Source organism: Nannospalax galili, unplaced genomic scaffold, assembly GCF_000622305.1.
Source record: "Nannospalax galili isolate Female #2095 unplaced genomic scaffold, S.galili_v1.0 scaffold875, whole genome shotgun sequence".
NCBI classification, from domain to species: Eukaryota; Metazoa; Chordata; class Mammalia; order Rodentia; family Spalacidae; genus Nannospalax; species Nannospalax galili.
The window spans coordinates 711263-734526 of record NW_008337059.1 but is presented as its reverse complement, the minus strand read 5'-3'; the positions used below and the strand labels follow the sequence as shown (position 1 = coordinate 734526).

The following is a 23264-nucleotide window of genomic DNA, read 5'->3' as shown; positions in this document are numbered from 1 at the left end:
CTTTTCACAATAGCTAAGAGATGGAAGCAACCTAAGTTCCCCTCAACTGATGAGAAATTAACAAAAATGTGGTATATTTATGCAATGGAGTTCTATTCAGCAGTAAAGAAAGATGAAATAATGAAATTTGCAGGTAAATGGATGTATCTAGAAACTGTTATACTAAGTGAAGAACAAACTCAGAAAAACAAACGACGTATGTTCTCCCTCATATGTGGATCCTAGCACCAAATCCTTTAAATTCCATGTCCTTTTAATAAGATTATGCTATACAGCAGTCCCTTCTGCATTAAATAACTACCATCTTTGACTATAACTTCAGATGAGCCTGATCACTAAACATCATCACAATTGGGCTTCTTGATGGTTGTGCTCATTCATTAAAGGAGGGTCAAGCAGGGTCATTGGACCCTCACCAAATTATCCAGCCACTCTTCCCAGCCTTTGACCCTAATCACACATGGCCTCCTGGATTTGGGGAGGGCTAAAGTATACAATCTACAGAAGGCTAGTTAGAGAAGGTATGACCCATGCTGGGTAAAGGCTATCCAGTGTGCATACCCTCAGATCATACATGCACCTCAGCAACCCCTCAGTTATCTCGGTAAGCTAAGCTCAATAAATTCGTTGGTTCCCCAGTAAAACTTTAATGAAACATTGGCTTGACACGAGACCCTTAAAAGGGAATATGCATTGCTTAGCATCCCCAGGAAAAGAAGTTTCACAACCAAAGGAAAATTTATTTGTTAATGCTATTATGTCTCATAATTACTTAAAAAAAAAGAAAATGAGAATGTAAAAGATGTTAAAAAGATATGGAAATAGAGATATTTTCCAAAATAGAAAAAGTGAGAAATCCTAAGCAAGTGATGAAAGTCTGTTTAGGTTTGTTATGATATATAAAGGATGAAACAAAAATAATATACACATAATCTTAAAATGTCTATAGTCATAGTTTAGTCAACTAGTTTAAGGAACAAAATATATATCTAGTCAAAGTTTATCTGAGAATATTTAGTTTTTTTTTACCCAAGCCTTATCTACACAGCACATGATAATTAAAAGTGCCAGACTGCTGGAACTGACCTTATTGGATGTTTAACAGCCATAGTTTGAGGCCTATACTACTCTGGTCAGAGGGACTTAAAGGACAGTTTTTGTCCCTTGCCTCCAAGGTCGACTAAGTTCCAGGGGACTGTGGAACATTTTTCAAACTGTCCTGTAAATGTGGTGAGTCACCTATCCTCTTGTTCAGGGAGGCCATGGAAACCCCACGAGATGGACTTGAACCAATGTCCAGTCTACAAAGAGGAGGGTCAACTCAGAGGAAACATATCATTCATGCTTCCAAGTGAAGCCAGACATGGTCGAGCTGGACCTTTGACTTATCTTCACATAGATGGAACTGGTAAAAGAAAGGAGCCAGGAGCTCCTCCCAAGCCCATGTGACCCCTGAGGAACAGATCCTCAAATGACTTTAAGTGTAAAAATAAATTAATTTATTTGGGTCAACTGTATGGTCTTAAACACCCAAAAGGAAAGTATAACCAAAGAGTAAAGCCATCAGTATACTTCTTTTAGTGTTCAAGGGATTACACTTCCCAGACATTAGGCTTAAGTCTATATAAAAAGTTATTTGGACAATTATTTCTCATTAATAATTTTGTTCCTAACCCGAAAGTACTGCTCAGATGTAAGACTTTAAATCTTGGTCTCCAATACTGCAGTGCCCCCCTGTAGCTAAGGGAGACAACCAGCTATTGTTCTAAAATGATGGCTAAATTTGTTTTCTCCCCCTAGCTAGAAGCCTTTGAGAGGGAACTGACACTGATTCTAACCACTCCAACAGCTATCAAAATAATGAAAGCAAATCCTGAATCCATAAGACAAACAAAAAATGATGGAAGACAAAAGAAAAATGAGGAGGAACCCAATGCTTTTGGAAGCCCTTGTCAAGAAATTGTAATGGACTCTCATATAAACATTTGAAAATTGCCCTGTTCTGACTTTTTCCTAGTTCCCTGTCTAGAATTTGTAATGCGATTCAAGGACTTTCTTTTCCCCCTACAGATAAGAGTTATATAATTTGGGAGTCTTTTAGATAGACCCACTGAAGGGGTACTCCATTTGCCTCACCCCACATTCCTGTTCAGCATGGAAGAAGCCAGGGCGGTCTGCATCCTGATTCCCTATCTGTGAGCTGGGTAACCTTTTCAGAGGATGGTATGATAAGTATAGGAGGTAGAAATTGTCTGGGCAGTTAGGGCAAAAAGACCCCAAAGAAAAGTAGCTGGTTTCTTGGCTAAAACTCACAATGTCCTTGGGCCTTTTGGCAACCTACTCCATTCCAAAGGCCAAAAATGTTGAAAATATTTGGGAGCTTGTTTCTAATCCTTAAAAGATTTTACGGTTACCTCTTTGGATAGGGGGAATGTTAGAGTAGCCAAAAAGCCCTATTAAAAAAAAATAAATCAAGCCAGGCATGGTAGCACACGCCTTTAATCCCAGCACTTGGGAGGCAGAGGCAGGTGGATCTCTGTGAGTTCAAGGCCAGCCTGGTCTACATAGTGAGTTCCAGGACAGCAAGACAGCTGGGGCTACAGGGAAACCCTGTCTCAAAAAGACCAAAAAAAAAAAAAAAAATCAAAGAATTAAAAAAAAAAAAAAAAGAAAGAAAAAGAAATCTGTCTCAAGCTGGGTGTGGTGGCACATGACTTTAATCTCAGCATTTGGGAGGCAGAAGGAGGTGGAGCTCTGTGAGATCAAGGCCAGCCTGGTCTCCATAGTGAGTTCCAGGACAGTTGGAAGACCCTGTCTTTAAAAAGATGAAATAAAAGGAAAAAAAAGGAAAAAAAGAAGAAAAAAAATCTGTCTCATTTTTGATACGGCTAGTATAATTTGAAAGACTGAAAACATTCTATAACAGAGTCCCATAAAAAGTGTAGGTGACACGTAAAATGTGTTGTAATAGTATACTGCGTAACTGAGCAGAGCACATCTTCATCTAAGGCCTTGCTATTCAGCAAGGTTCGCAGATCCAGCAGCCGAAGCATCACCAAGACTCTAAGTAAAAGCTAGCTCCATTATTTTAGAAGACCTTCTAGAACTATCTCCATTCTGTTTCTTTTGGTTAAATTAAATTAAATTTTGGTAATTAAGTACAGGAGAACCTTTGAGTTCTTTAAAAACTCAGTAAAACCCATCTTTGTATTCCATGTAACACATACTCCACAGAAAGAAGGAAGAAAGAAATATGCAACACCACTATGTCATTAATGGGACAATATTCTAAAGCCCAGACAGAAATTGACTGGGCAAATACTACAAGGAATATGGAATTACAGGGTTCCTGTTACTAACAGTCAATATGCCACTGATATGGAATAACTTGGGTTTGGAGAGTTGGCTCAGTGGTTAAGAGCACTGACTGTTCTTGCAGAGGGCCTGGGTTCAATTCCCAGCACCCATATGGTGGCTAACAACTGTCCATAACTTCAGTTCCAGGGGATTCAATGCACCCTTCTGACCTCCTCAGGCATTGCACAACATGGGTACACCAACCTACATACAGGCAGTACACTCATACACATTAAGTAAAAATAATAAATATTTTAAAAGATATGGGATAACTCAGAAACATCATGAAAATTAACGCCTACAGTTATCCCTGTGCATATTTGAAAAAATATGGATACAAGGCACAGCAACCCCATATCCAGCAGCAGTGGCTCTCCAATCCCAAAGGTCGGAAAGTCAAGTGATGAACAAGGACAAATGAGATGAAAACAAATTGTACATGATCCATGAGAACCTTGATCAAATTATATAAAAATGTAGTGTGCTGCATATATTCTGTAAAGACAAAAATAATTAATTCATTCTACAGTATAAAATGCATGATGAAATAAAAACAAAGTAATATAATTAAAGAGAAAGAATATGCATAAGAGACTGTGTAGGCCAACAAAAACTATTATTGCCAAGGAAAAAATCTGAAACTAAAGCTCACATTGCTCAGCCATTCTTCCATTACTGCAGGTAAGAATTCCATCCAGCCATGCAAATCAACACAGCACAGAAGCTAACCAAATTTCTTGAATACATATTGGAAACAGACACTGTGAAAAGCATCTTAACCTGTTACTTCAGTTCTCAATGCCTAATTTTAAAGAATTTGTTTAAAAACCTAAGGCTTGAAGTCATTAAATAACTCACTACAAATCAATGACTAGTAAGCAATAGCCTGGAGATTCAAGGCTAGACCTGCCATTGAAAAGGCTTAGTTCTTCATCACTGGTTTATTCTGAATCAATTCATGTTGCATGAAAGTGGAACCATATATTTAGTTAGAGCTAATGAACAAATAAATATAGCATGTCTTAACATTTTAATTAGCTTTCTTTCATTAATCTGACTAATACTTGCTTCTATAGAACACTTTTATTTTGCACAAAACAAATTTTATTTTCAAAAACAAAATTTATAATGATACTTATAATGATTTTACTCTATAGACTTTTAGTTTAGAAATAAATCTGTACCGATGATCATGGTTATTCTTATGAACCACATTACAATTAGAAAATAAGGAAGAATTTTCAAATCTGACTCTAAGGTATCTTCCTCCAAATCACCTAACTTGATTCTTGTTCATGTTCATTCTCAGTCTTGCAACGTCTCTGTCTTTCTCTCCCTCTCCCTCCCTGTCCCCTTTCACACACACACACACACACACACACACACACACACACACACACACACACATACAGAGGAAAGAACAGCAGGCATATTTGAAAACATCAGCACAAAAGTGAGCAAGTTTTATATACTCCAATGTGTGAGTGGTTTCAAGTAGCTGTAAGAGTCTAAAGGGTGAGTCATCCAGATGGTTCAGCGAAAGGCGCTTAACATCTAGCCTTATGACATGAGTTCACTCCCTAGTACTCATACAGTGGAAGGAGAAAATCAACTCCCACAAGTTGTCTTTGAACTTAGTCACACACACACACACACACACACACAGAGAGAGAGAGAGAGAGAGAGAGAGAGAGTCTAAATAAATGTAAATTTTAGAAGTCTAAATGATCTGAAGCATTCTATATCTTGTGAAGCACTCCATATCTTGTGAACTCACAAAATCAAACAACCAAAACATCCATAAATAAAACCCTAAAGTGTTTCTTAGGAAAAGACTTGATTAAACAGCACATAGGAAAAAGAAAGATCAGGGAAACAAAACCAGTATATCTTAGAAGACTGTACATTTCAATTGCACAAACACGCATCACAAGTGTGGGAAATCTAGAGTTGTGAAGCCAGGACAGGCCTAATTCACCACTCCTTCCTAAAAGTTCAAAGAATGTAATTTTACATAATAATGAACAAGAGAAAATAATGATAGTCAACTGCATGAAAAAACATAAGAAAAAAGAATAAAGGTTGATGAGAAAATCATGTCAGAAAAGGTATATCCATGAAAACTAAAAAGACTTCAATATATTTTAAATTATGGAACAATTGAAAAAAGCATAAATCACAAGTACAAAAATTCCGAAGTGAATGTTACATACAACTCAGAAAATAATTAGAAATCAAAGAAAAATATCATCCCAGAAATGAGGTTTGAAAAAAACTGAGTGACTCGGAGATCACCTTGACAGAGAAGGCAGAAAGAATGTAAGATCTGGAAGATGAGGAGGAGTGCTCTGGATTGCTGTCTTCCTGACACAATGTGACTATTGAAATCATGAACTCACAGCAGCTGTGATTACCCACAGAAGACCTGCACAAAATCAATACAGCCACCTAGCTTTTGTGGTACTAGAAAGTATTATGCAGGCTGTTGGGGGGAAAAACATCAGTGGTCCTACCCAGTGCTGGACCCTGCATACTATGATACCAACCTACCAGCCAAGATGTGTCCATTGGTGCAATAGCCACTGGACTATACTGGGGTAACTAATAACTTTCTGATTGTATGTGAGGCCTGCTCCAGAGAAGGGGGTTTCATGCTGGTACTGTAACCCTCATCAAAAGCCAAGGCTGGGGAGGTCACAGGCCCTAGGATAGAACCCACTATTGTGCCAGGCGTGGTGGCGCACACCTTTAATTCCAGCACTTGGGAGGCAGAGGCAGGTGGATCTCTGTGAGTTCAAGGCCAACCTGGTCTACATAGTGAGTTCCAGGACAGCTGGAGTTATAGGGAGACCCTGTCTCAAAAAGACCAAAAAAGGAAGAAAAAAAACCTGCTATTGTTGTTTTACTAACTGGTCATGTTATCAAATTGCCTTCTAAATATTTATGTTGATACCCATAGGTCTGGGTTGCTCTCAACCTTGGTCAAGCTGTTTTCCTGCAGTGGGAAGTAGTCAATGGAAAGATGCATAATTGGTCAAAGTGTTGAGAGTAAGAGGCTTGAGTGTTCATCCCTAAATGAGACATCTATATTAACACCACCACCACCAAGGCTCAGGGAACAAGAGCGGACGACAGGAGAGCTGTGAGATGCCGTCTTCTGGACATGACCTGGCTACCACAATCACGAACTCACAGCAGCTGTGGTTACCTGCACAAGACCTACACAAGATCAAGCTAGCCAAAATCCCTACATATATGGTGTTGGTGCTCTCCAGGCCCCACCCCACACTGAAAAGCTATTGGCAGTAGATAGTTGCAGAGGAAGGAAGATTTAGTCTTTATTGAAGATATGGCCACTGATGGGTTTCCCATGATAGAGTGATGCCCCACACCCATGCACAATATGGCAGCACTAACTGGACTTACTGGGTTAATCAAAAATAGCAAAACAAGAACATGAAGTTGGGGAGACATAGGAGGAGCTGTGGGGGAAACAGAGTGTAGATATGATCACATTGTATCAGAGGAGGAGCTGTGGGGGAAACAGAGTGTAGATATGATCACATTTTATCATAGGAGGAGCTGTGGGGGGAATAGAGTGTAGATATGATCACATTGTATCAGAGGAGGAGCTGTGGGGGGAATAGAGTGTAGATATGATCACACTTTATCATAGGAGGAGCTGTGGGGGAATAGAGTGTAGATATGATCACATTTTATCATAGGAGAAGCTGTGGGGGAAATAGAGTGTAGATATGATCACATTTTATCATAGGAGGAGCTGTGGGGGCAATAGAGTATAGATATGATCACATTTTATCATAGGAGGAGCTGTGGGGGCAGATAGAGTATAGATATGATCACATTTTATCATAGGAGGAGCTGTGGGGGCAGATAGAGTATAGATATGATCACATTTTATCATAGGAGGAGCTGTGGGGGCAGATAGAGTATAGATATGATCACATTTTATCATAGGAGGAGCTGTGGGGGCAGATAGAGTATAGATATGATCACATTTTATCATAGGAGGAGCTGTGGGGGCAGATAGAGTATAGATATGATCACATTTTATCATAGGAGGAGCTGTGGGGGCAGATAGAGTATAGATATGATCACATTTTATCATAGGAGGAGCTGTGGGGGGAATGGAGTGTAGATATGATCACATTGTAGCAGAGGAGGATGTGTGGGGGGAATAGAGTGTAGATATGATCACATTGTATCAGAGGAGGAGCTGTGGGGGAGTCAGAGTGTAGATATGATCACATTTTATCATAGGAGGAGCTGTGGGGGCAGATAGAGTATAGATATGATCACATTTTATCATAGGAGGAGCTGTGGGGGCAGACAGAGTGTAGATATGATCACATTTTATATTTATGCATGTACAAAATTCTCAAAAAAAGAAAAATTTTAAAATAAAAACAAAAAAACTCAGAAATTCAGGATTTATTTTTAACTTTAAAAATATCTACTTCCTACACTGTGTGTGGTGGCACATGCCTTTAATCCCAGTACTGGGTAGGCAGAGACAGGTGGATCTTGTGAGATGGAGGCCAGCCTGATCTTACATAATGAGTTCCAGGCCAGCTGGAACTACAGGGAGACACTGTCTCAAAGAAGACCAAAAAACATTGTAATTATTGAATCACTGAATCTGGATGACAGGTGGAGGTTAATTATACGATTATATTTTGAGATATTTCACTCTACAACAAAAGAGTTTTTAAAGTCAAAATAATATCATGGCCTGAAAACTTTCCTCCTGACTCTGCCTTTAGCTTAAATATGACAATTAACAAGGAAAATGGCATCTAAGAAAATAGGATTCAACTCCTAGATCTGAACTGCTTGGTAAGAAACCTCTCAAAGGGCAAGGGCGAGCTTTATGCTGTCTAAGCTTCCTATTCTGAGAGGTTAAATGGAGATAATGAAATTCTCTCACAAGTTGTCACTGCAGCTGTCTGAACAGCAATTCTTTTGTCCCCACATTTCCACAGAGTAAACAGGAGCAAGGCTTCACATAATACAAAAGCAAAGCTCACAGTGCTCAGCTAGAAAATATATTTCACCCACAGCAGTTTAATCATCTCACATGTAACTTTTGAAACGATAACAAAATTCTGTAAGAGTCCATCTATATCCACTGTCTCATGAAAAAATAATCATTTAATATTGAAACTGGAAAAGAGCTAAGAAACAATTTAATCCAATCCTACCTTTGGGGGCTCTTTATAGGGTCAGAGAGGAGAGAGTCATACAGTAAGTTAGTGACTGAGCTTAATCTAGGATCCAGTCTCTCCAAAATTCAGTTTCTTTGAAAAGTATTTGAGATGCTAAAGAAAGTGTTATGGTTTGAATCTGAAATATTCCCTAGTACTCAGCTGGTGGTGCTGTTTGGGGGGCAGCTGTGAGGTTTGAAGGTTATGGCATAACCTTGCTTCTGATTTTATCTCTGTTTTCTGATCCATCAAACTGTGAGGAGCCTCCAGGACACACTCCCATCATGACTTCTGCCCTGCTTTCTCCACTAATGTGAAATGAAACTGTGAGCCAAACCATCCTTTCCTCCTTGTCTCTTTCAGTAACTTTGTAACAGGGAGAAGAAAAGTAACCAATACAGACAGAAAAGGCTCTGGGAAAATTGTAGCATTTGGGTATTCAACTTCTATTGATTTCTAATAACTTCAAGATGAAGACAAATGGAGGTGAAATCTTACTTTATCTTACTGTTGGCAGTTAACCCTTTTGTTATAGCGTCCCCTCATTACATCCTTGTCCTTTCTTTAGGTGGTCTTGTAAAAGGCATGAGCCAGGGAATCTTTCTTGACCCCTATACCTTAATACCTTAAGTAGAAACATGAACATACAACTCATCATACAACCTAGAATACTTGTTTGTTGTTACTGTTTAGTTTTTCTTTTTCTCTTTTGTTTTTCTTTTTAACCTAGGATAGTTCTGAGAGCTGATTAGTAAGCACACAATGACCAATGCATAGACTGGACTCACCTAGAAAAACTGGAAACTATTATAGTCCCCTACTTGAATGCTATCTACTTAAGTTGTCTGTGTCAAACAGGATCCACCCCAACAACAGCCCTCTCCTTTTTTATTTAATCCTGATCCATTATGTTGGATAGCTTTAGTTGTCAACTTGACACACCTGGGTAGAGGGACCCAATTGGGGAATTTCTTCCATTGGACTGACCTATGACCATGTCTGTGGGGTACTTTCTTGATTTCTGAGTGATGTGGGAGGGCCCAACCCACTGTGGGCAGTGCCACCCCCAGGCAGATTGCTCTGTAAAGTATAAGAAAGCAGGTTGAGAATAAGCCAGGGGAGCAAGCCAGTAAGCAGCGTTCCTCCATGGCCTGTGCTCCAGGTCCTGCCTCCAGGTTCCTGCCCTGAGTTCCTACCTTGGGCTTCCTCAGCAACGAACTGTGTCCCAGGAGATGTAAGCTAAATAAACTCTATCCTCCCCAAGTTGGTACTGGTCAGAGTGTTTTATCACAGTAATTGAAAGCAAACTACAACACCCATCAAACAACATCCCCCTAATCCTATTCCGATTTAGGAATACGTAAGCCCTTTCAATTCTTCTTCTTTCTCCAGATGGCATCCTTTCTGGACTGTCTTCATCACCTCTTCCCCAACAAGATATGTAGCCTTTCCTGCAGTGCAGCAAACATCATCCCAGTTACCAGCCCAGACTACACTTCCTGAGACCACAATGGACATAAAACAATGAGAAGCTCTTTACTGAGAGTGAAGGGAAGAGAATATGATATGAAGGGATGTGTGTGTATTAAAATTCTGGTAATGTTAATGACAGATTAAAAGTACATCATCGGGGCTGGAGAGATGGCTAAGCGTTAAGAGCACTGACTGCTCTTAACCAGTTCCCAACACCCAAATAGCAGCTAACAACTGTCTGTAACTCCAGTTCCAGAGGATCCAACACAGCTCTTCTGGACTCGGTGGAAATTGCACAACATGGGTACACTTACATACATCCAGGCAACACACTCATACACATAAAGTAAAATATAATAAATATTTTTAAAGTATAAAATAGCTGGTATCTCCCAAACTAAAATTGTAATGATAGACTTTTTCAGACTATAATTTGTATACCCCTAATTGTATCATGACTAACTTCTTTGAAAGAAGACAAATATTCCTAAACACTTCCCACTCCAAATATCACTAGTCTGATAATTAAACAGATTAGACATTACTCATCTGTGGAGCATATGTGCAAACCAGTACAAATTTAAAACTCTCCCCTCCCAACCCTTTCCCTGATTTTTTAACATACATCCATCTATACAACACTTTTATACTCTGTTCTTCAGTTTGTAATGGTACTCCTTTCAAGAAAAAGCATCTGGTTCCTTTTACTTATATGTTTGATGTGACCTTGATGTACCAGTTCAGCAACAGACTGCCAGCCAGATGACCCAGTGCCTTAAATCCCTCAAGATTGAACCTTTTTTCTTTTCCAATTCATATGAATTGGTTTATCTAAAAGAAAATGCAGACGCTGACCCCAGGAGGTCAAGATAGTCAAGAAGACCAGAAAGAGATGGTCTCTGAAAAAGAAAGGTTCTGACCACTTCAGAAAATTCCCCACTCATTGTCTCATTATAACCTCTTGTGTCCCGTAAAAGTCCTTTGCACTAATTCCCTTAAAGGCAGATTTGTGAGAGGGCTATATTTTCCTCAGGGCCTGCCAGTTTCCTTCTATGAAGGAGAAGGAGGGAGGAGGAGGAGGGAGGAGGAGGAAGAGAAGGAGGGTGGGGGAGGGGGAAGAGAAAGGGGAAGAGGAAGACAAGTAGGAGGAAAAAGAGGAGAAGGAGGAGGAGAAGGAGGAGGAAGACGAAGAGGAGGAGGACACGGTATTATTGGGCAGGGAGTATAGATCAGTAACAGAACACTTAACTATCATGCACAAGGCCCTAGGTTCAATTCCCAGCAGTCCCCACCCCCCAACATATACAGTGTATAATATATAAGAACAAGTATGAAAATATTTAGCAAAAGAGACACTAAAATATTGTTTTAGTAGCAAACTTTAACAATGATACTTTGTATGCCCAAAACAATAGTACCTTCAGAGGGGGTAATATGTGTGAGTATGTATACATGTAAGCATGAAATATGTGCACATGTGGATGGTGTACATATGCCTGTGTATATGCAGAGGTCAAGGTCAATGTCAAGTGTTTTCCACAATATGCTCCACCTTACTTCTGAGGCAGTCTCTCACTGAAACTGAAGCTGGCCAGTTTGAGCAGGCTGACTGAGCTCCAGGGATCTGCCTTTCTCCTCCTCCCCAGCAATGGGATTAGGGCATGTCACCCAGCCCAGTTCTTTTTCACTGTGGTTTTGCTGCAGATGGAAACTCAGACTGACTGACCCTCAGCTCCAACAAAAGTATCTCCTTTATGTTATCACACATAGTACTATGATAATAATAAATGTCCAATAAATACTTGTTGAAAAATAAATAAAACTAACTTTAACTACTTATCATGTACATAGAAATATTATTTATTGAAACAGCAACCATAATAACTTATTTAGTAACTAGAATGAGCCAGACACTAACCTCAGTGTGTTTAAAGCTTTTTTTCTATTAACACTTACATACCTTTGATGTACTCCAAAGTTTTTTTTTCATTTTTATTGAAGTTTTCAAATTTCATAGAATATAGTTTGATCATATTTAAATCTCTTCCCCTACCTGTACCCCCACCCAATTTCATGTACTTTATTATATATACATATGAGGTATTTTTTTAAATCAGTGTTATTTCTTTAAAACTTTGTTTAAAGCCTCAAATATACTATAACTAACCAGGCATGGTGGCTCACGCCTTTAATCCCAGCACTGGGGAGGCAGAGGCAGGTGGATCTCTGTGAGTTCAAGGCCAGCCTGGTCTACATAGTGAGTTCCAGGACAGCTGGGGCTACAGGGAGACCCTGTCTCAAAAATACAAAAAAAAATGCTATAACTGGCAAAAAGTTGTAACAACAAATAAGAAACAATATTGAGCTCTATTCTCTACAGAGGTTATTAAAGCTTGACAGTGGCACAAATATTTAGAGGTAAACACATTTTTCAAGCCACATGGGACGTGATTTAGTTCTATGGAAGCACCTAGTACACCAAATTAGATGCCCAGAAGTGACATAGATTCCAGAAAGAATATTTAAATATAAGAATGTTATTCTGCTATAAAATTGGAGGTATTTGTAAGCTTAAGGTAAAAATAAACCTCCAAATAGAACAACTGAACTCTTACCACCTGATTAGAATATAAGTATCAAATTGTGGGGCTCCACTACCCAGTCATAATCTTTAAATTATGTGATCAATTCTGAAAGGAACAAAGAGGAGAAAAATGGATAATGACTGCCATCTTGTGGAGTTTTACCTAATTACAGGGAAAATATTTGAAACAAGCATGTTGGAAAACTGCTGGAAATTAATTTACCCTCGTTTGTGTAATATAAATGAAGACCTCCCCCCAGGGCTAGAAATAGCATAAAGATGATAATATATCATTTTATGGCATTATAAAGTTCAAATGCACACATGTATACACACACACACACACACACACACACACACACACACACACACACCCCACCCAAGGCATACAGAGCAATTAGAGTCATTTAAAAAATATGAACACACTGTGACAGAACAAAAAATATATTTTAAGATCCTGAAAGAAACTAAATTCTGACTTTAAGCCAAAAAAATGTTTATGCTTCTCCTGAGAGTCTGCTGATCTACATTTTAATAGCAACAGTAAAACAACCTAAATCTGTCAGTGTTAAGGTTGTTTCTTGATTCTTATAGAGACAAAAATCTACTCATATGGAATGCCTTTTAATTTATTTGTTACTGACCCAAAAATTAAATCAAGGAAGAAGATATTTAGCAGATATTGAACATACAATGTATAGAACAAATCCAGGAGTTCCCCTTTATCTGTAGGGAAAATAGAATTCTAAGACCTCTCGACAAATACCCCAAACCAGCGATAATACCAAATTACTCTTTTCCCTGTACACGCACACACAAATTTCATGTCTTTTATTTTGAACTAAACACTTATGATGCAGTATATAAATTTTGCAGTTTGAGATGCAACAGCAAAACTACAGTGAGTCTCTTTTCCTCCATCATTTTATGCACAGAAAACTAATTCTTACCATGACAACCTCATCATGTGATTTTTTTTTCCTTTTATTAAGTCAAGGATGCACTTTAGGACTTCTCTTTGACATACTGAATTTCCAACATCAGTACACTTATACTTGGGCCATTACAAAGTAAAATTTGGTTACCTAATAAGCACAACAGAACAGTTGTACAATGAACTCACAGCAGTTATGACAGCATCTACAAGACCTGTGCAAGCACAAGCCAGACAAAATCCCAGCATGGTGATGGAAGGTTGACTCGATGTCCCACTCCTTGCTTGGAGCTATTGGCAACTGATAGCTGCTGAGAGAGGAAGAGTCGGTTTTAAGAGTGTGGTCCCTGGCAGGTTGATTTCGCTCCAGTGGATGACCCCACATCCCAAAGTATATGGGCAACACAAATTGGCTAGGTTGAGAGAGAGGGAGAGAGAGAGACAGAGACACAGAGACACAGAGACAGAGACACAGAGAGAATGAATGAATGAATGAATGAATGCTGGGTGTGGTGGCACACACCTTTAATCCCAGTACTTGGGAGGCAGAGGCAGGCAGATCTCTGTGAGTTCAAGACCAGCCTGAGCTACATAGAAGTTTCAGGTAAGCTGGGGCTACAGGGAGACCCTGTCTCAAAAAAAAAAAGAGAGAGAAAGAGAGAGAGAGAGAGAACAGAGAACAGAGTTGGGCAGGTAGGGAAGAGGGGTTGGATGTGGGAGAAGTTGAGGGAGGGAAGGTGAATATGAACAAAATACATACTATAAAATTCTCAAGGAACTACTAAAAAAAAATTTAGTACACACAGGAGGGGAGGAATTCATTTCTTGTGTCTGTCCTTTCAAGAACACCACCAGCCTGTTAGTAGTCACTCAGAGCCAGGGCCTGGGCATCCATCTTCCAGAAACAGTGTGCATTGTTACCTAAAGCAGTGTCATTTGAATCCTGAGGAAATTGTTTTGTTACAGACCTAAAACACACCATCCCCCAGTTCAGTCTTAACTCATGTGGCTTCCCAAACCCTTACCAAATAGAAGCCTCATTTTTAGAAACCAGGTCCTTCTCAGCTACCAAGTCCTAAGGACACAGTAGGGAAAATGGAGTTTCACACTCAGACAGAGAAGCAGATAGAGGTTCCACACAGTCTTCCTGACTAGAAAAACCCTGAAGTTCATATCTTTCCACAGAAGGTACCAGGAGATAGGAGTGTGTGCATACCTGCTGGCCGCCTCCACCTCTACCACAGGTCACTGCAGAACTTCCTCATTCCAGGTTATTGGTTTGCTGGCCTCTGAGTGGAACATCTCCTGTTGGACTTTTTTGGGCAAATGGAAACACTGGAGAATCACTTCTTGTATGATACTTGTGTGACACTCATGACACCCAAGCAGGGAATTGGTGATATGCTTCAGAAAAGCCTGCGGTACCTAGGCTGGAAACACATGGGGAGGTTTGGCAGCTCCTCTGGGGTTTCCTCCTGGGATGGGGTGGACAAGCTGTGGAAGGTTGTTGAGGTGAATTCCAGTCCCATTTCACCATCACTGCCAGAGTGAGTTACACCAACAGTAGTCCAGTTGTTCTGCAGGAAGGCCTTAGAAGCATGCCATCCTTTGCCAGGGTTATCATTTTAACCTGCAACTCAGAAGAGCAAAGGGCATTCTGCTGGCTGCAGAGAAACAGGGGCTCAACACTGGGAAATTTATTTTTATTCTTTTGCAGAAGTTGGAGGATAGTTTTTGGAAGGAGCTATTGACAAATCAAAAAGTGACACACTTCCCAAAAGTCGCTTGAGTTAGTGTTTCTCATCACCCTCAGCTCCTACAGAGAAAGCACTGTAGATGGTGGCTTCCGGAAACAAGCCAATGTAAGACTGAGGAGGCCAGCTCTATCACCTCCACTCCTTCAGAGTAAAGTGAACCCATGATGCCTTCCTACTCTATGCTTAGACTATGGAGGAGATGATAAAGGCCAGGAGAGATGTCTGGGATGGGTAGCAGTTGATTAGCACCCTGATAGCCAATCAGACCACACTGCAGGGTTTTTGCTGTGACCCTGTCCAAAGAGAAAGGCAATGAAAAGACTGTGGTCTTAGTGAGGATGAATTGGGATGAGTCTCGAGAGAAAATCCCCACTTTCCATTTCATCAAGAACATGTTGAGAATCCAGTCCCAGAGGCCACAAGAGCATACCAGATAATACGATTTGCAAGCTGGAAGTGTATGCCAATCACCTGGAGGAAGTGGTAGAAGAGAGGACCTGCCAGCTGATGACAGAGAAGAGGAAGATGGAGAAGTTGCTGTCCACCATGTTGCCCAACTTCACTGCAAAACAGGTCATCACTGGAAGGTCTATGGAACCAGAACATTTTGAGTCCCTGGCAATCTTTCTTCGACATTGTGGGATTCGCAAAACTATATTCACTCGCCTCTCCCTTGCAAGTGGACAAGCTCCTCAGTGACATGTACAATCTGTTCGATCACATCATCCAAACCTGTGATGTGTACCAGGTTGAAACCACTGGAGATGCATATGTGGTAGCCAGCAAGTTTCTCATCTGCAATGGAACTAAACTTGCAGATGAGACTGCCACCATGTCCCTGCACTAACCCAGTGCCACCAGCCACTTCCAGATTGGGCACACGCCTTCACACAGGTCCTGTGGCAGCTAGTATAGCAGGAATCACTATGCCCAGATACTGTCTGGTTGGAGACACTGTGAGCATAGCAAGCAGACTAGAAAGCACCAGTTTACCTCTCTGGATCCATGTTTCTCAGAGCATTGCAGGTTAGATGACCTTCTAGCAACAGGGGGGTACCATATGCAAAAGAGAAGCACCATTCCAATCAAGGGCAAGAGAGAATAAAGTATTTTCTGGCTGAAAAGCAAAGACTTCACTATTCTACTCCCTCAGTTTACTGAGGAAGAAGCTGAAGTGCCAGACTTCCTGTGAGCTAACCAGATTGTAGGAACTAGAAGCCCAAATAAGAAAGCCCCCCGGTATGTACTCAGGGTGAAAGCTCGCAGGTGTGAGCAGGCCCAGAGCCTAACTGCAAAGCCATTCTGGAAGACAGGACCACTGTAGCACTGGAAGGCCTGGTTCTCAGCCCTGACTTCCTGTGGGTGCAATGGATAATTTCTGTTCTCAATTTATTGCCTATTTTTTCCTACCCATCAAGCACCTCTTGCATTCCCATCTGCTGTATTTTGTTTCTTCCCAGAGGCAGGTGAATGACTTCTACGACCTTCACAGACTTCTTTTCCATTATATAATTCTGTTTTCATGGTGACAGGCTCTGCTTCTCCGCAGAGCCTCTGGTATCAAGAACTGACAGCTTTAGACTGTGCTTAGAAGAAAGGAAGGCAGAAGGCATTTATGCTCCACCACAGAGACAATAGGCTGGACTTTTCTTGGGCTTCATATCTCCCTCCCTTGTTCAGCATCATGAATTTTGATCTTAAATACTTTGTTCAACCATGAAAAAAAATCACTCATTAATGAAGCTCTTAAATATATGGACCAGTCCTCATCCATCCATCCTTCCATCCATCTACTCACTCATCCATCCATGCACCTGGGTATAGTATTATTCCAAGGAGCATTTATGAAGTTTTTACTCTGTGCTAGCTACCACACGGGGCATATAAGAGAATATGAAACTTTCCTTTAGATTACAGTTTAGCTGTAAGGAGACATTTTTAAAAAGCATTCATGCAACATTAAATACTAGTAGAGCTATAAACAAAAATGAAGCAACCAAACAATTTAGTATTGTTACATTAAAAGGGCTTTAGAAAAATGATATTCAATTATAGGGATGGGGTTAAATAAGGCAATTGTGTATTCTTGTCTCATCTTTGCATTTGTGTTAAGGATGCATATTTGTTTCTAGCCCTAACCCACCCCTGCTCACTTAAGCTATAGTCATAGAGAGTTTGTTTTAAAAAATACACAAAAATATGTCAAGGATTGTACATGTAGCTCAATAATGAAACAATTACTTAGAATGCAAAAAGCCCTGTGCTCAATCCCCAGCACTGGCCAAAAAAATACATACACACATGTATACATATATGTGTATATATGGATGGATAGATAGATGATAGATAGATAGATAGATAGATAGATAGATAGATAGATAGATAGATAGATAGATAGATAGATAGATAGATAGATAGATAGATAGATAGATAGATAGATAGATAGGCAGACAGATGGATAGATAGGAGATAGATAGATGATAGATAGATAGGTAGATGATAGATAGACAGACAGACAGACAGATAGATAGATAGATAGATAAAAGAGCCTGGGCTAGAGAAATGGCTCCGTGGTTAAAGTACTTGCTGTGCAAAGAGGAAGAGTGAGGACCAGAGTTTGGATGACCAGAACCCATGTAAATGCCAGGTGGGCTTGGTGACCTGCCTATAATTGTAGTCCTGGGAAGGTGGAGGCAGGGCATCCCCAGAGGAAGCTGGCTAGCTAAACTAGCTATTCTAGAGAGCTCTGGGTTTAACTGAGACCCTATCTCAATGAATAAGGTGGGCAGCAATAGAGGAAGAATCCCAACATTCACCTCAGGCCTACATACACACACACACACACACACACACACACACACACACACAGAGAGAGAGAGAGAGAGAGAGAGAGAGAGAGAGAGAGAGAGAGAGAGAGAGAGAGAGAGAGAGAGAGAGAGAGAGAGAGAGAGAGAGAGAGAGAGAGAGAGACATACAAAAACATGCACACACAGGTACCACACACAAAAAAGAAAAAGAATGACCTCATTTTTCCTTCTAGGTGCCAAAAAAACAGAAAGGAGCTGAAGTATTTTGCTCTGTTTTGCTTTGGACACGGAAACCAATAGTGAAAACAAAAGGAAAATTAAATTTGCACAGTTTAGGGGGAAAGAATGTACCAATTAAAGCTGCTGAACAGCAGTGAAATGGCTTTCTTCTGAAGCAGCAAGTGCAGTTTCATGGATAAACTCATAAGACAAGGAATACTGAAGAGGTTGAGTTCTTCACCAGGTGAGAATCCATGAGCCATTCCATCTCCAGGGCTCACTTAGAGCTCATCCCTGCTCTCCCTCAAATTTACAAAGCACTTTGTAATAAAAATACATAGTATGTGTGTATCCTGGTCATTTTCTCAAGTACAAAAGCCACATATAAAATATAATAAAATACAAATTCAAAAATCCCTAAGAAAAAGATGAAACATCAAAATGTCTACTATACACAGCTTAATATATGGATACCTCAATTCAAAATAAAATATGTAGAGGGCTAGAGAGATGGCTCAGCAGTTAAAAGCACTGGCTGTTCTTGCAGAAGGCCCAAGTTCAAACCCCAGCAATCCAATGATGGGCACATAGATATTGTGGTGGTTTGAATGAGAGTGACCCCCTTAGGCTCCAAGTATTGAACAATTTGTCCCCAGTTGGTGGTGCTGTCTGGGGAGGTTTAGGAGCTGTGGTCTTACTGGACGAAGCAAGTCACTGGGGCTGGAGTCAGCCTTGCCTCGTTTCCATTTTATCTCTCTCTGCCTCTGGGCCTGCTTGAAGATGTGAGCACTCAGCTTTCTGTTCCATCTTCCACCATGCCTCCTCTCCCATGATGGATTCCTAGCCCTCTGGAATCATAAACCCAAAAAATTCTTCCTTCTGTAAGCTTCCTTGGTCATGGTGTTTTATCACAGCAACAGAAAAGTAACTAATACAGATATCAACCAAAAAAGATAGAGATTGCCTTTTACATTAATATGTTTAATATTATTTAATTCATACAATTTTGTTTGGTCTATGGCTTACTATAAATACACCTGTCGCATAAAATAAGACATAGCTGTAGATATTCTTTGTAGAACTCATCCTCAGTCCATAACTTCATGACTATAAGATAACCAGTGCTTCTCAAACTTTAATAATCACACGAATAATCTGTGGATCTCATTATAATGCAGAGTCTGGTTCCATGGATCCATTATAGTGCCTGAAATATTGTGATTCTTATAAAGTCCCAGATGCTGCTAATGCTGATGCACTCACAACACTTTAAATAGTAAGATACTCAATTACATAGACCTTAAAAGTTAGCTCAGGCAGTATCACAGTGACAGAGCATACGCTTATCATGGGTGAGACCCTGGGCGTGATTCCCCAGCACCACAAAAGAATTATTTAATATATAATATATCAAAATAATAAGGTCAGTCACACAACTATTCAACAAATGGCAAGCAGACCAGCAGGGCTGGTCTAGTCAAGTTTCCCTGGGCCCACAAGGCTGCTTCTGGATCTCTAGTCAGCAGAGCTACTTTCTAGACAGGATTAAGGAAAATGGGGGAGGGGGAGTAGAAAAAACAAACTGACAGGCATTTCTGGATGTGCCGCCCAATAGTTTCTACCTATACCTCATGGTCACTTCCAGCTAAAAAGGAAGCTGAGAAATGCAATCTTTTGCAATAAAATTGGAGTTCTGTCTGTAAGAAAGAAAACAAAGGTGAATATCGGCATTCCTGCCCACAGAAATCAACAAGTATGAATTAAATCCCAGTTCCTAGTCTGGGCATATAGTGGTAAAGAGAACACTCGTTTCATTGTATGAAGTCTTGGGTTTGACAGCACCAACAGTAAAAGGAAAAATTGAAAATAAATAAATCCCAGTTCCACTATAATAAATATGTTACGTTGAACAAATTACCTAGTTCTGATCTATTATCCCATCAGAAAAAGCATTTAGTATCAAAATAGACACTTCAAGGGCTGAAGAGATGACTCAGCAGTTAAGAACACTTGCTATTCTTCCAGAGGACCTGAGTTTGATTCCCAGCATCCACATGGTGGCTAACAACTGTCTATAACTCCAGTTGCAGGGGATCCAACACCCTCTTCTGGCCTCTGCCAGCCATTGTACACATATGGTATGCTTACATACAGGCAGGCAATCACTCATACACATAAAATAAAAATAATATATAAGATACTTTTTAAGTACAATAAAGATGCAATATGGATGGGTGGGTGAATGGATGGATGGATGGATGGACGGGTATATACATATATATGTGTGTGTATATACATTGATTTCATGACTGGTTGAACATTAGGATGTGCAGACCAATTGTACTATGATTCCATTTGTTTTAAAGTTTTAAAAAAGTCTACTCACATATAGCATTTCTAGAAAGGTCTACGAGAAGCTGTAGGCACAGAGATGTTCCACTGGGGCCTTTCTTTTCCACTTCTTGGTCTTCTGTCATGTTCTGACTTTTAATTAATAGAAACAATTCTTTTTAAAGTTCTTTTTTCTGAGACTTAGGCCAGGCCTAGGCACAAAATGAGCTACAGCCCAGTGAGCCAGGAAAGTGCTTGAGCTTCAGGTAGGTAATTTACACGTCTGGGGAATTGTGCAGAAGTGATTTCCATCTTAGAGACCAAGTTTGCCTCAGGACATTGCCTCTCAATTTTTTCCACAGAAGTACCCTCAGTGACAAACAGAACAAATGTGTAGCCTTGTGGGATGAAGGAGACTGGCTCACATTCTAAGTCCAGCAAAATTTCTTTAAGATTCAAACTTTTTTTTTGGTCTTTCTAACACAGGGTCTCCCTGTAGCCCCAGCTGGCTGGAACTCACTATGTAGAGAAGGTTGACCTTGAACTCACAGAGATCTGCCTGCCTCTGCCTCCCAAGTCCTGGCATGAAAGTCATGTACCACCACGCCCAACTGTCCAAAGTTTTTTTTTTAACTTTAAAAAAAAATTTATTGAGAATTTCATACATGCATATAAGGTATTTTGATCAAATCCACGCCCACTCCCTCCCCTCCAACTCCTCCCATGTCTCCCCATCACTTTTTTCTGACAACTTCATGCACTTTATTTCTCTCCCTTTCTTTTTCTTTTCTTTCAGGCTTTTTGCTATTCTAACATTCCCCCTCTGAAGAGGTAACCCTAAAATCTTTTAGGGATTACATAAAAGCTCCCAAATACTTTTGACATTTTTGGCCTTTGGAACAGAGTATGCTGCTAAGAGACCCAAGGACATTTGGACATTTAGCCAAGAAACTGGCTACTTTTCTCTGGGGTCTTTTTTACCATAACTACCTAGCCAATTCCTACCTCCTATTCTTATCACACCATCCTCCGAAGAGGTTACCCAAATTGCCAATAGGGAATAGGGATGCAGACCACTCTGGCATCTTCCATTTTAAACAGGGCCACAGGTGAGGCAATTGGAGTACACCTTCAGTGGGTCTATCTAAAAGACTCCCAAGTTGCATAACTCCTGTCTCTAATGGGAAAAGAAAGCCCTTGAATCATGAATAGGATATGTGAAGGATAAGTTGGAGAGATGGCTCAGCAGTTAAGAACATTGACTGTTCTTGCAGAAGACCTGGGTTCAATTCCCAGAACCCACATGGCAGCTAACAACTGTCTGTAACTCCAGTTCCAGGGGATCTGACAACCTCTTCTGTCCTCCATGGCATTGCACAACACAGGTGCACTAACCTACATGCAAGCAATACATGCATACACATAAAATAATAAAAAAAATTTTTAAATCATCTAAAAATAAGTCGGAAGAGGGCAAATTTCAAATGTCCATTGGGATTTCTTGACAAGAGCTTCCAAAAGCATCTCTCTATTGGGTTCCTCCTCATTTTTCTTTTGTCTGCCAAGACTGGACTTGAGAGTGATGGACTCAGGATTTGTTTTCAGGCACTGTGATAGCTGTTGGAGTAGCTAGAATCAGTGTCAGTTCCTTCTAAAAGGCTTCTAGATAGGGGGGAGAAAATAAATTTAGCCATCATTTTAGAACAATAGTGGGTTGTCTCCCTTAGCTACATGTGGGCACTACGGTATTGCAGATCAAGATTTAAAGTCTTTCATCTGAGCAGCACTTTCTGCTTAGAAACAAAATCATCAATGAGAAATAATTGTCTAAATAACACTTTATATGGACTTAAGCCTAATGTCTGGGAAGTGTAATCCCTTGAACTCTTAAAGAAATATACTGATCACTTTAGTCTTTGGTTACACTTTACTTTTGGGTGTTTAAGACCATACAATTGGCCCAAATAAACCAATTTATTTTTACTCTTAAGATCGTTTGAGGATCTATCCCTCAGGGGGTCACATGGGTTTAGGAAGAGCCCCTAGCTCCTTTCTTTTACCAGTTCCATCTATGTGAAGATAAGTCAAAGATCCTACTCTACCATGGCTGGCTTCACTTGGAAGCATGGAGGAAATGTTTCCTCTTTGTAGACTGGACACTGGTTCAAGTCCATCTGGTGGGGTCTCCATGGCCTCCCTGAACAAGAGGAAAGGTGACTCACCACAGTTACAGGACATTTTGAGAGATGCTCCATAGTTCCCTGGAACTTAGTTGACATTGGAGGGCAAGGAGCAAACAACTGTCCTTTAAGTCCCTCTAACTAGATTAGTATAGGCCTCAAAGTATGGCTGTTAAACATCTAAGAAACTTAGTTCCACCAGCCTGGTGCTTTTAATTACCATGTGCTATGTAGATAAATCTTGGGAAAAACCAAATGTTCTCAGATAAACCTTGACTAGACATATATTTTGTTCCTTAAACTAGTTGACTAAACTATGACCTTAGAAATTTTAAGAGTATCTGAATATTATTTTTGTCCCATCCTTTATATATCATAATAAGCCTACACAGACTCG

General features: G+C 40.1%; 1 pseudogene; it reads left to right on the top strand.

Moving 5' to 3' along the window:
• Positions 1–3641: 3641 nt before the first annotated feature.
• LOC103733233 lies at positions 3642–16522 on the top strand (annotated as a pseudogene).
• The last annotated feature ends 6742 nt before the right edge of the window (positions 16523–23264 follow it).